This window comes from Ictidomys tridecemlineatus, chromosome 10 (assembly GCF_052094955.1).
Source record: "Ictidomys tridecemlineatus isolate mIctTri1 chromosome 10, mIctTri1.hap1, whole genome shotgun sequence".
Taxonomy (NCBI): Eukaryota; Metazoa; Chordata; class Mammalia; order Rodentia; family Sciuridae; genus Ictidomys; species Ictidomys tridecemlineatus.
The window spans coordinates 15,694,002-15,714,293 of NC_135486.1; the positions used below are offsets into that span (position 1 = coordinate 15,694,002).

Below are 20,292 nucleotides of genomic sequence, written 5' to 3' on the forward strand. Positions count from 1 at the left end.
TGTTTTGAGCAGACATTAATGAGACCCACATCATTCACTTAAAACTGTCCATGTCTGATGAAGTTACGATAGTTAGGTTTTTGTTTCTGTGCTCATAATACCTGCAAAAATACCTTCACCGAGGAAAAGTTTATTTTGGCTCTCAGTTTCAGAGGTTTGGTCCATGGTCTGCTGACTCCATGGCTCTGGACCCAGGTTGGGCCCACAGTGCAGCAGAACATCATGGCGGAAAGGCGTGGCAGAGGACAGCCAGCCCCCTCATAGTAGCCAGGAGGCAGAGAAAGGGGTTCAGGGGCTGCAGGGAAGATGACCTGGGCATGCTCCCCTCGACCCACCTCCTACCCACCTGCCTACAGTTAACACCCAGTTAGTCGGTTTAAACTAGGATGGACTGATTAGATCACACCTCTCATAATCTAATCATTTATCACTGAATATTCCTGCATGAATATAGGAATTTGATGGAGGACACTTCATAACCAAACCGAAATGAAAGTGTTTTCCAGAGACAAGGTTCAATTGTTATTTCTTTTCTACACCCCACTTACTTCTCATACGGGTCTTTCATCTGTGGGCCAAGTGGACCTTAAGAGTAAAGCACTGCATGTGGAAAGAACTGTGAGTCACATGATCCCACCAACCCCAAATCACATGCATCCTGAGTCAACGTCCCCGGAACCAGATCACAGATATGCCATTGCTGCTCCAGGACCACCCAAAACAAGAAGTGTGATGGAAGGGTCTTAGCCAATCGATGATTAAATATTTCCTTTTGCTGATTTTATCAAAACAAATGTGAATATATTGTGATGGGTCCTCAGCAAGGGGACAGAGCTCACCCTTAACTTGCCTCTGGTCTTGGGTTAGGTCACCACTACTAGTAATTATGTGTGTTTCATGGGATTATTGTGAGTTCACACATGGAAATTTATCATAATCCTTGGCAAACAGGATTCAATAAACATTAGCTGTCATTATTAAGTGAAAGGCATTATAAAATTCATATAGCAAACTGTTCAGAAGAATAATTGCTATGCTAGCAATATATATATATATACACTAAACAGACACAGTTAGTATATATTAATTAAAATATATTATCTAAGAGTATCAACAAACAACAAAACTACTTTTAAAAATTATATCTGAGAGATCTAGCTCATACAGAGGACACCTTCCCTCTCTCCCTCTTCCTGCCTCACTACATTTGAACTGGGATAGGTGATCTGCTGCACAAGAGGGGAAGGATGCTTCTTTTCTAGTATTAATTATTCTAACTGATGTGTTATATTTCCTTTCCTAGGAAGCATAGACAGAATTCCACTCCCATAAATCAAGCTTTCCAAACATCTTCAGAAGCAAAGCAAACAAGATGGGACACAAATTCAAACAATGATTTCATTCATAGGAAAAAATTTTTTGATTGCTAATAAAGTCAAGGAGCACTAGAAACCTTTTTTTTCAGGCTATACACACATTCTTCACTCTACCTTGAAAAATCTAAATATTTAATAAGATATAAACAGTAATGCTGCACAACATATCTAAATGGAAAGGTGTGAGATATTTTGGAGCCAATTTTTGGCGCAGAGACCTGTACAGAAATGAATATGCAATCTCTGAAGGTCATAAATTAATATGCTGGAAGATTCTCCAGACAGCAGGGATCAGAATAAATTGAGAAGGAAGAAATAGTTTCTGCCAGTAGCAAGTAGTAAGAATGCCAAATGCAGGGGAGCAGGGGAAGCCTTTTGAAAAACAAATCGAATTTATTGTGGAATCATACATCTGCTTAAAGCAAACCAGATTGCAATTATGATTTTTATTAGAGATTAGACTTCGAAACATCTTGAATTTGAACAGCTGGGGTCTTTCCCTCAGTCACTGTCCATGTGCCCCTCCCTTTCAAAATAAATGAATCATTGCTCTCTGCCTTGATATTTGGCTCCTCTGTATCAACACACTTCTTGGTGGCACTATATGAGGAACAGAGAAAATGCCATGGTGACCTAAAGAATCTCAGTCTTGCGGGGTCTCCAGTAGCATTTGTGAAGGCTCAGGTATGAGACAGAAAAAGTCCTGGCAGCTATTTTTTTTCATGAAGAAGCCAAAGCTGAGCTTTGCCAAGCAGACACTATGAGCTCACTGGTCTGAAATAATTACTCATTGAGACTTTTCCCCAGGACAGGGCTAAGGGATTTAAGCAGGAAACATAACCTGAATATTGATTTAAAGGGGTTTTGTTTTTAAATCAGTAATCGGTACCCTTTGCTTATACGCTTGGGCCTGACAAACTTTTCTGTTATATTAATTGATAAGCTAGAAAATGAAGATAGTTTTTCATTCACATTCTGCATTTGGTAAGCTGATTCCTGGTTTAGAAGATAACAAAACCAAAGCCTCCAACAATTGAAACTGACAGAAGAATTTCAAGGGGTAAAATACTCTGTAGTTGAGACAGAATACATTCACAAACTCACAGATGCCCATAACAAATTGTTGTGTGTAGCCCAGAGCCAATCTGAGAAATCTCATTAATCAAGAAGACATGTCCTGTCACAGCAACCAAGGGATCAGGGACAGCAAAGGTTGACGTGTGCAGATGATTTCTGGGGAAAGATAAGGAGGATTCAAGACGCAGATCTACATTTTTGCAAATTTTTGCTCCATGCTGAAGGAAAACAAATAAAATTACAGGAGAACAACAAATTATCACCTAAAACCCAGTAATCTCTGCCGTAAGACGAGGAGTCCTTTCAAACACTCCTAACCTGAGCTTTAAATGAGAGATAAATGCTGATCTGATGATGCTCAGCACACATCTGTTTTTAGACTCATTGGATGGTTTGAAGAATGTCTGTCTCCATGTATTGTTGAAATGGTATGTTTAATTTAATCTAATTTTATTCTCAAATAAAGCACTTTGATTTTTTCATGAGCACCGCCCCCTTGATCCTGTTAATAATGGCATTGCCACTGGTGACAGTAGAGCCAAAAAAAGTCCTATCAGAATATTCCTCTGTGAAATCAGTATGCAGAGGATCTTAAAGTAGGGAATTTGCTGACATAATAAATAAACTTTAATACACAAAGCCTTGATCAGGCAGCTGTTAAATTGTAAAGGTAAATGGATTGGTAAGAATTAAAAATATGCAGCTATTGATATTGAAAACTGATCATATTTCTCCCAAGAACAAGCTCAAAGAATGGAATGTCATTCAGAAGGCACATAACATTCAAGAACAAAACAGCCTTAGCCATCTTGCTTCCAGGTGAGACCATTCCCTGACTTTCTCCACCCTTCCCCATCCTGCCACCTACCACCTTGACAAGGCAGCTCCTTCTCTTCATTCAGGCCTCGGCATCAATATCAACTTTTTGAAAAGCCTTTCAGCTGGGGCTGCAATCATCTGAAAGCTCAACTGGACTGGAAGATACACTTCCTAGGGAGCTCATTCACATGGTGACAAGTTGATTCTGGCTGTTGGCTGCCAGCCTTCTTCTCTCCATGAAGGTCACTCCTTGGAGAGCTTGGCTGTCCTCTGGCATGGAGGTTGGCACCCCCCAGAGCAAGCAACCATGAGACCACAATGGAAACTGTAGTGCCTCCTACCATCTGGCTTCAGAAGTCACATGCCCTCACTGCCACCTTGGCTATTTGGTCACATGACTCAGCATGGGCAGAGACCACAGAAGGAGTCAACTCCAGGATCCAAGATTAGTGGCCACCATATTGGAGGACGGTTCACACACTGATGATTACAGCTTGGTATTTTAAAAAGTAGACTTTTGAGGTATGGAAAGAAAATATCCATGCAACCTCATATTTTTACACTTTATTTCAACAAATAAAGGTCTTTTGTAGAGATTATCAAAGCTTTCTACCTTTCTAAGAAGCCAGAAAAAAAATTGTATTAATTTCTTTTGGGTGAAAGAATGACTGAAAAGAAACATAAAATGACTATTGTTGTCAATTGTACTTTTTATTTCACAATATGTTCCTGGTATGCCTTACTCTCTACTTCCTTGGACTTGTGCAGCACTCAGAGCGTCTGAAATGTCAAAGTGGGATTAAAGCCAAGTTCAGACAAAGCTGGGAGGAGTCTGAGCTAGCGTTTGGAAGCGGGTCGCTAGATGGAATCTGCAACCCATTTCTCTTATGAGACAATGACATATGCAATTCTTCTATCCAAAATGATCTCATTTGTTAACAGTAGATTGTTCAGGGATCTGGAATTGATAGCATATTATTTTACCACCCAGAGTGAAATTAACTACAGACTGTGGCCATCTGTAACCTTTATCTTCCCAAGGATCAAAGGCTGAGGAAGGCAAATACTTTTTTTTTAAGTTGCCCCAAACAAGAATTACCTATTTTAAAGTCCTAATCATTTTCTACAAGATGAAAGGAATAACAGCTTCTCCTCATTATTTCAGACAAGACAATTGATTTCTACTAAAACTCATTACATGGATAAATAAATGTATTGATAAATCTGTTAACCAAGGCCAACCCAGAAAAATGCCTCTTTGGAAACTTGAATAAGGAAGAATTGGAAACGAGAAAACGATGCAAAATCTATCATGTTAGTAAGAGCAGGGAGTGAGATTTAATTAAAATGAGAACTCCAAAAATTCACTAGGAAGAAATTATTTCAGGAGGTAAAAATATGGCTTATGTACTCTCTGTTCCTTTGGACTCAAATGATGGTGTTCCTTTTGAAGAAATTATGTGCTCTCTAGTTCAAAGCTACAGAATATCAAGTCAATTTATTATATAAAATTTGACAACTGATATATTGATCAGAGAAGCAACACTAAATTTCAGGTATTTTGTTACATGGGAGAGAAGAGGGGACTTCAAAATCCATCTTATTTGGGGGCAGAAATGGTTCTAACCTTGGTCCACTGAATCCCATGTACTATGATATCACGGTACAAATTCATTAGGGCATTTTCTGTGACCATGCCTGAGTCCCAGTATTACCAAGCCAGCCTAGAATAATCTAGCTTCAGTCACTCAAAACAGCTGGCACTGGATTTTTGGGACCTAATGCAGCCAGCATACAGCTGGAAACTGTCAGCAGAACAGCCAAGACCAGAGAGGACTGAAGGGGGCAGCCAGAGAACAGTGCTTCCTCAAGATAATCCTCATCCAGTGGAAGGATTTATTTTTTAATTTGTTGGTTATATCTCAGAAAGAGAAGGTATGATTTTAGATATCATGCCCATGGAATATGTCAGAGAGTTACCAACAAGCACACTCTTTGTAAAAGAAAAGTTTCACCTTCTTGATTTTATTTTTCTGTAGCATAAAAAAAAATGAAATCAGGAGACAAGGGATTTGAGGTCAGCCATAGTTCCATTTCCCTGACTGTCCTTCTGCTCCTACATTCAAGCTTCTGCAGGGAAAGAGATGGCCCTGTCCAGCCTTCACTCCAAGGACCTGTCATGGCACCTGTGCTTCTGGCCCCTGAAGGCATTAGCTCCAGACCAATTTTTCAGCATCTCCAGGATAGAATGGCACCACTGTGAAGTAAAGGCTTTCCCTGGGGAGTAGCTGTCACTGCAGTGTGACAATCCATTAGCCTGGTGCAATGTGACTTCTGGTGGCCAGGTTGTCCTAGCCTGCAAATACACAAGCAAACCTTTCCCCCATGCAGCAGATTGAGCAAGATACGACGGCCACAGGCTGGCCAGTGGCTTTGGCAAACACAGCACATACATTGTTTTTCATCACAATGGCAAAGTGATGAAACTTCTATTTTTTACCTTTTCCTAAAAAAAGGAGGGGGGAACCTTCTAGGAAAGACTTGTGTTTACCTATTTTATATCCATGAAAATGCATAAAATCTAACCAAACATTTGCAATATGCCCACTCATTCCACGAATATTCTATCTCTGGCGTTGACGGCAGTGGCATTCCCAGTTTTTAGATCTGAAATGCTCTCTTTTAACTTAATTCTCTAGGTTCTTGTTCTCATAGCTGCTGTTGTTCACGAAAGTGGCAATTTCATTCCTGTTAAAGAGCCAAAAAATCTTGTTTAGGTTTTTGCAGATATGAATCATCAACCTAATCATCAAGGATGTGGAACACTGATAAGTCAAAACTATGCACCTGTAAGTTCCAACAAAGTACCAAGTACCAACAAAGAAAGCAAACTCAAAATGCCATCTTAAATCACATGGAGTAATTTAAGTCATTGTTTCCATGGTATAGATGGTGGAACTGCCAATACAGAGCACACTTGTGGCTAGAGAAATCTTTAAAGACCCACCATCCAACACTCAGTGAACAGACGAGAAGACCAAGGCAAAGCCAAGAATTCAAGAATTCAGGAAAATCTGATAATACACCGGTGTATGGCAGAGACAATCTAAAAAAGCAACCAGTTAAGAAATCAGGTGTATGGAACATCGATGAACTGAGATAAAAATTAGGCTCCACTGTCTAAATGCACAACTATTGGGCAACAGGGAGATGGGAACGTAGATCAAGGGTGTGCTTCATGGTTGGGCCAAACTAATCTATTATCAAACTCGCCTCTGTCTGACCACGACAACTCTGGGTAACTGAGAGTTCAATGACTGCCTTTGTTTTGATAGGACACATGGGAAAATGAGGATTTGGTTCACAGAGATGGCATCAGCAGCAAAGTCCCACCAATGGGCCTGGAACTTCCATGCTTCCCAAAGTGACTCTTAAAAATCTGCCTCTCACAGGGTGGGGGCAGTTCACCAAGCATTAATGAGTTACTGTCTTTCCCTCTTCAAACACCAGTGTTCCCTTTGGGTTCACCAGTATTTACACAAGAAAAGCTAAAATTCAGAACCAATATCAAAGAGGCTGGGCAGAACTCTTCTTTGAGAGACAGAAAATTGGCCCCAAAGTGGGACTGTAACCTCCAGTCACCTGCTGGCACTGCTGCAATCCAATGCCTAAGCAATGAGGATTCAGGGTGTCTTTGATGCCCTGTCCAAGCTTTGAAGCTGTGTCAAGACCACAGGACAAAGGCGGTACTGTTTATGCAAATCTAGAAACAAAAGAAGCCAAACTCCAAAGCCATTCAAAGTAACATCAGAAATTCAATACCTAGACGTGATCGGAGATCCTCCATCAGTCCGAAATAGAAAACCGAAAAGCAAAACTGGGCAACACACCAAAGCACACACTGCAGGGAGGGCTCCCGAGCTGGCCAGAGCCTGGCTAGGTGCCTTCGAAGCCTGGAGATATGCAATTCCCTCAGCCAGGGGCAGCCGCCTGTGCCAAAGGAAGGCAGCCCGGGGCTGCCGCTGCCCCTACACCTGGTGCCCAGAGCCCTTCCTAAGAAGTTCCAGTAAGTGTGACTGCGAGGCTGGTCCTCACACTGCTGAGTAGGCCGTCACCTTCCACACTGCCTGCCCCGGAGACACTCATCAGGCACTCTTCATGTGGGTAGTATACAACAAGAAAGGCCATGAGCTTCCGAGGAAAATTAGATTAACAAACAAAAAAAGATCTAAAGTGGGGCTGAAGGTCCAGGAAGCAGAATTATGATTTTTGAAAGTTCTTCAGGTATGGTACCCCCAGGAAAGGGTAAATGATGTCAGATCAGGAAAGGGACCCCAAAGGCTTTCAAGCCTGGCTACACATTGCACCTCCCTGTGAAATTTTCAAAACATGTCCGTTGCCCTGGCTCCACCCCAGAGAATCAGACTATTGATCTGGGGGAGGCCCAGGCATTGGTCTTTTTAAAAGTCCTCATCAAATGATTCTAATCAGCAGTACATTTGAAAACCACCATACTAGCTCATCTCCTTATGTTATAGGAGAGGAAACGGAGCCCAGAGAGACCAAGTGACTTGTTCAAAGTGACCCAGCATGAGCAATGCACCCCAGTCCTTTTACAAGTCACACACACACACACACACACACACACAAATGATGAGCCCTGTGTCTGGGGGAAATGAACAAGGCTGCTTTTGGCAAAAGGCGATTGTCCTGGGGCAACTCCGGCTGCACCAGGCTCCCTCCCTCTCCAATCCCCCAATAATTACTGTCTTCTTGGTGGCGCATGCTAAACTGTAGAATGCAGCTCACATTCTTAAGAAGGAAAAAGGAATAAAAAGAAAATAAACCCATAAGTTTGGGAATCTTTGTTGTGGGATTCTTTTCCCTTCTTTCCTCCTTCCTTCTCCCTCTCTCTTTCCCTCTCTCTCTCCTCCTCCACCCCGCCTCCTTTTCCTTTTTTCTTCTGGGTATTGAATCCTGGGCCTCATGCTTACTAGGAATTTGCTCAACACTGAGCTACATCCCATACCTCCTGTGGAACTTTTTTTTTTTTTTTTTTTTTTTGATACAAGGGATTGAACTCAGGGGCACTCAACCACTGAGCCTCATCCCCAGCCCTAATTTGTATTTTATTTAGAGACAGGGTCTCACTTAGCATCTCACTTTTTGCTGAGGCTGGCTTTGATCCTCCTGCCGCAGCCTCCCAAGCTGCTGGGATTCCGGACATGCAACACGGCACCCAACCACTGTGGGACTTTTGACAGCTAAAAGAACCCAAGACGACTGGATGAACCACTGAGCTGTGATCTCCCACAGGAGGCTGCTGTACTTGCAATTGTAGTAATGCCATTAGGCTAACTCCTCAGGACGTATTTTGTGTACCAACAACAAGCTCAGAACCATCCTTTTCACGGCAGAACAGTGTGGATTTCCAAAACAATTTTAGTTCAGAACCAGTGAAGACACCAGGCTTAGGGACTTAGTAATACTATGTAATCATAATAAATGATAATCTAAATTGTTAGCTACTAATAAAAGGCTAATTTAATAGACTTCAAATTTGTCACCGATGAGTGGAGGAGTTTTTATTGGTAGGAGAAAAGGTAAGGAAATTAAATTTAAGCAACCAAGAAATGAAGAATAGGGAAGACGGGAACTGAGGTGGCTCAGGTGAAATCTATCAGGTGAAGGATGTGCACTGATTGGATTTCCATCCACTGCATAAATGATATGTGTCAACACATATTTTTTCTTCTATAAACTAAATGCTTAATCACCTCCATATGCAAGATATACTGAGAAAAGAAAAGGGTTTGAGAGAGTGCCATTTTATACTGAGCTCCAGTATATGGAGGTTTATACAAAGGGCAATCAGTTTGGAGCACTGCCTTTTTTAAAAAAAAAAAAAAAAAAAGACAAGAAAAAAATTAAATCACCACTCTTGAACAGAGAAAGAATGTAAGGGCTTAACCTAATAAAAACCACAACGATGTACGCCCAGCTTCTCCTATAGAATCCAGTACCTCGCTACTTTTCTTAATAAGAAGACCCCTGAGCCTCTTTGATGGCTTGAGCATCTGGAATCTGGAAAGTATGCCAACTTTCCAAACTCTGAAAATCCCAAACCCTAGACCTAGACTTCAGATGCATTCGCAGCGTTTGGCCATTCCATGATGGTCCTCACTGGGGCCTTCTGAGAGCTTCTCTTTTGCAGCACCCAAACCCAGAGGGGCATTCAAATCACTTGGGTACATGCTAGGGATACAGATTCCCAGGCCCCACCCATCTGATTGGATGTGGCTAAAACAGACATAAATCTATGTACCTAACAAATGTGCCAGGCCAGGCGCTGCGGTATAAGCTGGCCTCTGAAACAGTATTTGGGGAACACTGCGCAAAGCCTGAAAAGTTCATACCCAAAAGTCAGCGGAAGAGTGAGGGCCCACTCATGGCCATGAACCAGACCAGGGGAGATGAATTACTTTTAGGCCACCTCAACTACTAATCTCAGCATGTTCACCTGGATTTATCCACATAGACCATCTGTGTGGGCAAAGAAAAAGAAGGAGGAGGCGGCCGAGGTGGGGGAGAAAGGATGCATATAACATTTTTTCGTCTCGTGTTTTACTTTTACATTTACGTCACCTGATAAATAAAAACATAAAATTGTACATAACAATGAAGCATCATGTTATGTTTTGATATATTTATATATTGTGTATTGTTTAAATCAGGTAAAAATATTTATTATCTTAAACGTTTATTATTTCTTTATGGTGAAAACTTTCTAAATTCTTCCTTCCAGCTTTCAAAAGTTTAGAGTACATTATTGTTATCTATGGTCACCCCTGCCCATGCCATACTCCTGTCTAATGTAACTCAGTGCTTACTCATTGGTGAACATTTTCCCATACCATCCCCCAGCCCACTACTCTTCCCACCTCTGGTAACCACCATTCTACTCTCAACTTCTAGAAGGTCAGCTTCTTCAGATTCTATACGAGTGAGATTATGCTGTATGTCTTTCTGTGCCTGGCTTATTTCACTCAACAATGATTTCCAGTTCTATTCATCTTATCACAAATGACAGAACTACATTATCTTTATGGCTGAATAGTATTGCATTGTTCATAATAAGTACCACACTTGCTTCATCCATTCATTAATCAATGGACACATAGGTTGTTTGGGGGGCTATAGTGCTACAATAAAAATGAAAGGACCGAGGTATCTTTGACACATTAATTTCATTTCCTTTGAATATATAACCAGTGGTGGAATTGCTGGATCACATGTTACTTCTATTTTTAACCTTTGAGAAACCTCCACACTGTTTTCCAGAATGGCTGTACTGATTTACATTCCCATTAACAGTGTATGAGGGTTCCCTTTTCTCCACATCCTCTCCAATAGTTTAGTCTTTTTTGATAATAGCCATTATTACTGGGATGAGATGATATTTCCTTTTGGTTTTGATTTGCATTTCCCTAATGAATAGTGATGTTGAACATTTTTTCATGCACCTATTGGCCGTGTCTTTGTGAGTGTGTGTGTGTGTGTGTGTGTGTGTGTGTGTGTGTGTGTATTACAGGGGATTGAACCCAGGGCCTTGTGCACTTTACCAACTGAGCTATAGCCTCAGCCCCCTGTATATATTTTTTGAGAAGTGTCTAATTAGATCTATTGCCCAGTTTAAAATCAGATTATTTGGGGTTTGTTGTTGTTGTTGTTGTTGTTGTTTGTTTGTTTCTTTTGTTTTTCTTATTATTGAGTTTTTGGCATTCCTTATATATCTGGGCATCAACCCCTTGCCAGATGTATAGTTTACAAATATTTCCCCCCCATTTTGCAGGTTATCTCTCTGGTCAGATGATATTTCCTTCACTGTGCAGAAGGTTTTCAGTTTGATGTAATCCCATTTGTCTATTTTGCTTTTGTTTCCTATATTTTTAGGATCTTTTCCAAAAACTTCTTTCCCATTCTAACATTCTGAAGGAAGCACTTCCTACTTATTTTTTTCCAGTAGTTTCATAGTTCCAGATTGATCATTTAAGTCTTTAACAGACTTGAGCTGATTTTTGCAGCTGGTGAGAGATAGGATCTCTTTTCTTTGTTCTGTAGTTGATATCCAATTTTCCCAGCACCATTTATTGAAAAGATTGTCCTTTCTTCAATGCAAGCACCTTCATTGAAAATAAGTTGACTATAGATGTATAGGTTTACTTCTAGCCTCTCTGTTCTGTTATATTGTTCTGTGTGCTGTTTTGATTGCTATGACTTTCTAGTAGGTTTTGAAGTCAAGTAATGTAATGCCTCCTGCTTTTTTTTTTCTTAAGAGAACTTTGGCTATTTGGGGTTTTTCATGATTCTATATAAATTTCAGAATTGCTTTTTCTACTTCTGTGAAAAATTCACTGTTATTTTGATAGGGATTGCCTGAAGCTGTGAATAACTTTGGGTTGTGTGGATCACAAGGGCTCTCAACCTCATCAGTCAATTAATCCATTTAGGAATAATTGACTTGATTACATTAGTGGGAAGTGGTCTCTACCACTTTAGGAGTTAAAGAGAGTAGGTCACTAGAGTCAAGAATTAATTAATGAATTAAGAAGCTTTTTCACAACAAAGGAATCAATGAAGAATGTGAATGGACAGCTTTACCCTAAGTACATGGATGAAGACACAAATGGTGTGACTCTATTTTGTGTACAGAGATATGAAAAATTGTACTCTATATGTGTAATATGAATTGTAATGCATTCTGCTGTCATATATAACAAAGTAAAATTTAAAATTTTTTTTAAAAAAAGAATGTGCGAGAGCTTACAGAATGGGAGAAAATCTTTGCCTTATACTCTTCTGACAGAGGATTAATATCCAGAATGTATAAAGAACTCAAAAAACTTAGCACCACAAAAACAACCCAATTAATAAATGGGAAAATGAAATAAATAGACATTTAACAAAAGAAGAAATACAAATGGCCAACAAATATATGGGGAAAAAAATCATCCAACATTGTTAGCAATTAGGGAAATGCCAATCAAAACTCCCAGACCAAACTTTCCTGTGTGTAAATATGGATATAACATAATGAATCTCACCTTTATATATGTCTGTAAGTCGCCAATTACAGAAAAACTATAAATAAATAGAAGAAAGAGGAGAATTGACATTAATTCTTCAATTTTCTTTAAGAATTCAATAGTGAAACCATCTTGTCCTGGGCTTTTCTTTGATAGAGGGATTTTTTATTATTATTACTGATTCATTCAATTTTGTTACTCATTATTGATCTGTTCAGGTTTTCTATTCATGATTCAGTGTTGGGAGAGTGTATGTGTCTAGTAATTTGCCCATTTCTTCTAGGCTATCAAATTTGTTGGCATATATATAATTTCTCATAATAATAGCTAATGCCCTTTTGTATTTCTAGGTGTCAGTGGTAATCTCTCCCTTTTAATCTCTGATTTCATTTGCTAGAATTTCTTTCTCTTTCTCTTAGTCTAGTTAAGTGTTAATCTATTTTGTTACCATTTTGAAGAATGAGCTTTTTGTTTTGTTTTATTAATGTTGTTTTTAGTCTCAATTTCATTTATTTCTGCTTTGATTTTTTTTTTATTGTTTCCTTCCTTCTACTAATTTTGTATTGGGTTTGTGCTTGTTTTTCTATTTCCTTGATGTTTATTACATTTAAAATATTTTTTAGTTGTAGATGGAAACAATATCTTTATTTATTTATTTATTTTTATGTGGTGCTGAGGATTGAACACAGGACCTCATTGTTAATGTCACTGAGCTAAAACCCCGGCCCCTACTTTATTACATTGTTTAATTCATCTGTTTAGAAGTCTATAGTTGACTTCACTGCATAGAAAATTCTAGAATAAATATAAATATGCCTATTAAATTTTAAAGTCTAATGAGATTGAGGAAGGGCCGAGAGGAGACCTGGAATTTACTAAAATGTGCTGGTAAGCTGGCTGCTTCAAGACCTCCATGCAGAGTCCACAAAACCCATCTGCAGCACAAGACCTGGCCTGGCTGACTGAACACTCTCCTCCCCAACCTGCGTCTCGCAGAGGGAAGGAGCTGCAGAGGAGCTAGCGGTTCAATGGTGCGGTGATGACATGAAAAACCCTGACTCCATTTGGCAGCAACTTCCCACTATCTTGGCAGGTCCAAACCATAATCACTGCGGTGTGTGCAGCTTGGACAGGATTACGAGGCTGGCTGGCAACCAAGAAAACTGAAAAGCTGTCTATGAGTCCAGCAAGGGACTCCGTGTAAGGAATGCCAGGGCCCCAAATGTCCACAAACGCTTCTTTTATTTTTTTCACAGATACCCCAGGAATTTAAGTTTCATTGTTAATGTCTAGAAAATTCTGCCGTTCCCAAGACCCTGAAAAGCAGCCATTTCTCACTGAACGTTGCTCTCAGGGAGGACATCAACCAATGCACATCCATTGACTCTCCTTTTCTTAGAGTCACATCCGTCACCTGTGAAAATAAGCAGTCCGCTGTCATTCACTGCCCTCCCTCCTTCAAAACACATACAATCACTCTCAGAAAGGAAAGAGGTTAGAAAGAGCCCTTTTACTTTACCGTATACACTCTGAGCTACCCTCATGGCTTTCTTGAGCTGGCAGCCAAAATTGGGAAAGATCCACTTAAGACACCTCCTCTTTGTAGCCCAGTGCACATCCCTGAATAGACCTTGGAGTGATTCAACCTGAATGGAAAGGAACTATTCTAATACTGCCAATATGCCACTAAAACCAGGCACTTATGAAAATGCCCACCAGGAAAAGCCTGTCCCCAGACCCAGTCTTCTAGAATATTCTCGGGGTTGTACAGCCCAGTATCATTACTAATGTTTTTATTCAGATTTGTGAAATGCACCTCTTCTTAAAGATCTTCAAACATCAGTCAGAAAACACTGGAGGGAAGGGGTTTGTGTTAGGCAGTTTTTTATTGCTGTGACTAAAATATCTCATATGAACAATTTAGAGGGGAAAAAAGTTTAGTTTCAGCTCTCCGTTTCAGAGGTTCAGTCCATGGTCTACTGACTCCATGGCTCTGGGCATGGGGGCAAGTGGAGCATCATGGCGGAAGGGTGTGGCAAAAGAAAGATGCTCAGCTCAAGGTGGCTGAGGAGCAGAGAGAGGAGCCTCCATTCAAGTTATTTATCTGTCAAATACATTAACCCACTGATGAGGTTACAGCACTCATAATGTACTCATTTCATCTCTGAACATTCCTGCACTAACACGTGAGCTTTTAGGGGGGCACCTAGTGTCTGAACCATAACAGGGTTATTTTGCATTATTTTTGCAGAGGGGGAAAGTCTCGACAAGGCAGGGGCTAGACCTCAGCTTGCTGAATTTGTGAAACAAACTAAAATTATAATAATTATTGCTTCAATTAAATAAAAACTTCTTACAAAACCATAAATTCAGCCTTAATAAGATGTCACGAAGCTATTATTTAAAGTCTTAGTCTGAAAGGATTTCTGTACATATGGTGCTCCTGAGAAGAAGAAGAAATGCCCTCCCACTGAATCTAAAGTTGAATTCACGCAACAGACTCAGCTGCCAACTTAGTCACCAATCACAAGTGCTGCGTTTTCACACACCTCGGTGGATTATTGATAACCACTCTGTGTACACTCTGCATGGCTTTTCAATTATCACCTATAACAAGCCTTATAACATAGTATCCTTTTTAAACTTTTATGAACATTAGCATGTAGCTTTCCTATCATAGAAATGGAGAGCAGAGGGAAAGTGATATAATCCTGACGCTGGCTCTCACTAGCACCTGGGGTGTGAGTGTAGAGGGCTGGCAGCAACCAAAGGTCCAGTACAGAGGGATGGATTTTAAAATATCACTCTATGCAGAAAAGGATCCATCAAACATCATACCTGGGTCAAAATGAAAAGGATACATGTACACACATAGACAGTTTCTAGAATACACAAGTCACTGTTATCACTGGTCACCTCTGGCAGGTGGCATGGAGTTGAAGGAGATTTACTTTTATCATATTCCCATCATGCTGTTTGAGGGTTTTTGTTGTTGTTGTTTGTTTGTTTGTTTGGGGGCATGTGTTATAATGGGAAGTTGCTTTTCAACTTAAAAAGTGAAGTCAGGAGAGAAAATTATTAGACTACTTTCTAAAAAATCTACATGGGCTTTAAGGGGCTTAATTTTTTAAAAATTCTACAACTTCTGAGATGTTAGCAACATAAGAGTAATTGAATGAACAAGTCACTGTTTTGAGAATAAAAATGTCAAGACATATACAATGCACACATTTTTAAACCCCTGATGAATAATAACTATGATTAAACACAGACAGTGAAATGTGTTCATAAGGCAGTTACTAGGGAATAGTCTAACAACCACATACAGATTAACAGTTTTCCTTCAGATTTTACTGTGTATTGTTATGTTTTGTTAAGACATATGTAGAAACAAGCCTTATAATTATCCTACTATAGTTCCTACATAAGCCTTATAATGGCCCTACTATACTGTGCCCCAGACTCGGAGACAGTGCCACACAGTGATACAACCCATGTGCGCATTTAAGTGTTGGAAAAATGACCAAGGCACAAGCAGCAGCATTCCTAGTTACAAAGCTTCCATTGTTCATTCCTACAACCACCAGAGACAGCCCAGCAAGAGTACCACAAGAAGCACGTTTATGAACCTGGAGTCACAAAGAAATTTAATGGTAGAATCACTTGGATACAGGGCCTCAAGTCAAATCTGTAAAACCAAACTCAGCTTAGAATAACTTCCATGGTCTTTAAACCAGGAGGCATATTTGTTATAAAAATAGGCAACATTAAAACAGCCGCAAAGGATTTAAATCCAGAAATCGTTATTTATGCGAACATTATGTAGGGGAAATCCTTTAACTTCCCCATGCTTTGGATTCCCCATCCATGGAACTCCATGAAATAGAACAAGGGCAATTTAAGTGCCCTTTCTAATTCTGAAAGCGATTTATCATAATGGAAGCAATAGGAGCAGTGACATTTATTAGTTGCTTCAGTTTTTACCCAAAGTAAATTTATCATTCTGAATTCCAACTGGAATTAGAGGTTGGAAAAAAAGTGATGGTTTTCTCCAATCATTGTGAAAAAAAAAAAAAAGTTAACTTTAGGCACAAGCAAATCCAAGGCCACTAACTTAAAAAGCTGAAAAACTGACTAATGTGAACCCATAAGGTAGCTGATATAGTTATGAAAAGTGCTTTAATCATTTGCCTCTAACAAGACTTGAGAAATTTCTGTTGCTTTATAGCAGTGACCACAGCCAGTGACCCAATTTATGTCAACCCCTCTACTTATGCGTTCCTATGAAATCTACTAAAATAGAGCTGATTTCAGTAACTAGAAAGTGCCTGAGCTAAGTGACAAAATGATCAAGACAGCAGAAAGGAACCAGTGAGTCCCTCCCGTCATTCAAGCAGAAGTGACAGTTCTCATTCGAAAGAACACTGCCGCTCTTATCTTTCCAAGTTGGGTCAACGGACAGAAGCAAAAACTAGGACTAATTAATCCTTTCTTGATCTTCAACAGACCATCTGTATTTAGTCTATGGCATTAGCTGCCCGGGTCACAACCTGGCTCCCCCATGCACTCGCCTTGTGACCTTGGGCAAGTTATTTACATTCTTTGTGCCTCAGTTTCCTCTTGTGTAAAGGCAGAGAGAATGGCTTTCCGACCCAGTGTTAGGAGTGAATAATTTACCATAATAAATAGGGCCTCCATAAATGTCACCTTTCATTATGCTGAGAATTATTTGTTAGAAGGAAGAAAATAGATGGACTTCCTTTTCAATGTTCTTTATATTTTATTTTATCTTTTATTAACGTACAAATTGTACATATTAATGCAGTTCAGATAGCTTTTAAAAAAAAAAAAACAACTTCATTTTGAAAGAGAAAGGTCAAGGAGATGAACCGAAACAGAAAAGATAGATAGGAAATAGCAACCCTCATTTTATTTAGTAACAATGATATAAAAGACAGGGTACAGGGCTGGGGTTGTAGCTCAGTGGTACAGTACTTGCCTCTCATGCGTGAGGTCCTGGCTTCAATCCTCAGCACCACATAAAGATAAATAAATAAAAATTTAAAAAATGAAAAAAAAAAGACAGGGTACACTCATAATCTCATTCACTTGTTACCATAACTCTTTGGGGTACTTGTTATTAGGAGCCATGTTTGGGTGACGAAGCTCCTTCTTAGAGGTTCACCACTGTGCTCTGATAGCACATCACATTTGAGCCCTGGTGACTCTAGGTGTACATGTCCCCTCCTCCATTCTAAGCTATCAGGTGGGGGAAAAGGAAAGAGTCATTGTACTTTTTCAGCCATAAACTGAAACTTGTCTCCATAGTGATAATGTACGACATTTAATGTCAAGATTATGATGATAAAACATGACATCATTCTTAACCTCTGGTGCTAAAACCCATTATTAATAGTAGTCTGGAGCATTTTATAAACATGCTTGCTTCTATGAGTATGCCTAGTTCAACATTCACCAGACTGCTATTGTTTGGGCGTTCAAAGGTAGAGGTGAATTCAAGATAATCCTTAAACAATGCAGCGAGTGTGTGCAAAATGTCAGGGCCGGTGAACCAGAACAAGTAGAAGCTCATCATTGTTTATGTTCATGTCAACAGAATCTCATCACTTGACTTAAAAATCCATAAGATGTTTCCCAATTTAGTACAATGCTTTTCAAAACTTGACCAAGTGAAATGCAAATCATTCTGTGATTACGTGGCAGTTACTGCTTTGTGACAGCTCTCTCTGTGAATCGACTGTCTCCCCTCAGCAAGAGCTGCCTCTCTGAATGACAAGACTGGTGTCTCCTTTGGGCCAGCTTTTTCCTTGTGCTTTGCTCCATTTTGCACTGTTATGATACGTGGCCTTGCTCCCCTAAATCATAGCTTTGGGAAGACGGATGAGGTCAGCCTTTCCTCTAAGGCCACTTCTTCATGGCTCCACTGAATTAAAGAGAAGCCACTGAAGTACACTGCCATATGTCATAGTGACTTGCTGTTCTCTTTATCTCAGCACAGTGGCGAGTCCCCTGAACTCAGTGCATGTTTTAATTAGCGCACAAGGAACACCTTCCTTAGTTTCTCATCACAGGATTGTGACCTTTGAAGTTTCCTTCAAAGAGTTTGGTGGGTTTTGAGATTGACAGGTCAATGTAAAAAAATTATTTTTTGCTGATACAAAGTATCTATAAAAAATATAAACTGTTCTTTATTCAACCTAATCCCCCCAAACAGTGCTGAGACAGCTGCATTCACTCTCCAACAGCAGAATCTTTCAGATCCATTTCTAGGTGCTCATCTCACTTGTATGTACAATGCATATGTGATCTAGTTTAGATAAGGGAAAAAATAATCTCAGGGAAGTCTGAACATGATCCATGAGCCAGGCTCCCCTCAATGACACTTCTATGAAGAAGTCTTGACTCTCAATGATCTAGGGAAGGAGTCTTATCAGATGTTGCTCCAGCCCCTGGTAAGGGTAAGGAGATGAATGAGAAGAGTGATCTGCACAGAGTGAGTTGCCAGGATAAGATGCAGGGGAAGCGGGCACCCAGTCTCTGTGCTCAGCAGTGTTTTGTTTGTAAAGTTCTCTGTAGCTCACAGCTATTTTTGACATTGGCATGTGCTGGCTTTGCAGAATGGATAGTCAGCTTGGCATCTCAAAACACTGAATAGATCTTGGTTTTAAGAAAGTCAGTTTGGCATCTCAGAATGTTGAATAGATCTTGGGTTTAAGAAACTAGAGGCAGGCATCTGGTAGAAGCCCCTTAAAGCTGTAGCATCTTAAATGGAGGCATTATCTGCCCTTATGTTGGAATACATGGAATTAACCTTGCCAGCCAAATATTCTTCTAGTGCAGTCTAGACATCAGCATTTCAGAGACAGCCTATGGTGGAATACAATGAGTTTGGAGACTCACAGTAATTAGACCTGCCACCAGTTTCAATTCCCCAGTGGAAGCTCTGGTTAATGACCAGGTGCTGATTTGCATCTTGTTCCTTCTTTCTGGAATGTTCCTTCTTTTCCATGTCTTAGCTGATTCCTATTCATTCTTTAAAAACTTAATTCAAACTAAGCATCAAATCCTCTCAAGGGCCTCCATGACAACACAAGTGCTCTAGTCTGATTTAAAAACCCTTGGTTCTCCCAAAATGCTTAAATATCATTTAGATCACCTTACATTGCCCAGTAAAAGGAGCTATATTTGTTTGTAAGGAGCCACATTTTGTTCAACTTTTTTTTTCAGACATAGTTGATGAAAATACTTTTAGGTCTGGGAGGGACTATTTATAAACTGATACTTTTGTTGCCAAATTATAAAAGGTTTCTAAGAACCAAGAGTTTTCAAAGAAGTCTTTGGTGACTAATGCAGGGATTGCATTACCCAGGCCTCGGGCTTCTTCCTCAACTTTTGAACACTGGCTACAATGACAGGCACCATTAATGAGCGTAAGGGAAAATAAATCCCCAAAGCTTTTCTACATGGAATAGGAATAACACCCATGTAAATAGAACCAATGTCATACAGCCTGGACCACCCAGGGAATTTAGGATATACATTCACCCCTAGTTGATTCCAATCACATTATAAAATCTATGGAATGCAAGAGCCAGATAGAATTTTTGAAGTCGTTTGTTCATATTTCCTCATTTCACTGATGTGAAGACCCATGCCTATGGATTCTATACATCCTGCCCCCAAGTACATATGACAACCTAGTGACAACCTAGGCCTCCTCCTTTGTAATTCGAAGGTTTGTGTAAGTTTTGCTTGCATCATCTCCCCTCCACTCCTACTTCTTTAGGGCAGTCTTCAGAGATAAACTCAGAGTCAAATTTCATTTCTGGCATTTATTAATTTATTATTAATTAATTTATTTATTAATTCAATAAAGTGAATTACTGAACTAATGCAAGTCCTAGTTTCTTCTT

General features: G+C 39.8%; 1 protein-coding gene across 3 annotated transcripts in view; it reads right to left on the bottom strand.

The window, feature by feature from the left end:
* Colgalt2 (collagen beta(1-O)galactosyltransferase 2) overlaps window positions 1-20,292 on the bottom strand; it is a 94,280-nt gene that overhangs the window by 71,672 nt on the left and 2,316 nt on the right. The gene's annotated exons all lie outside the window — the stretch shown is intronic.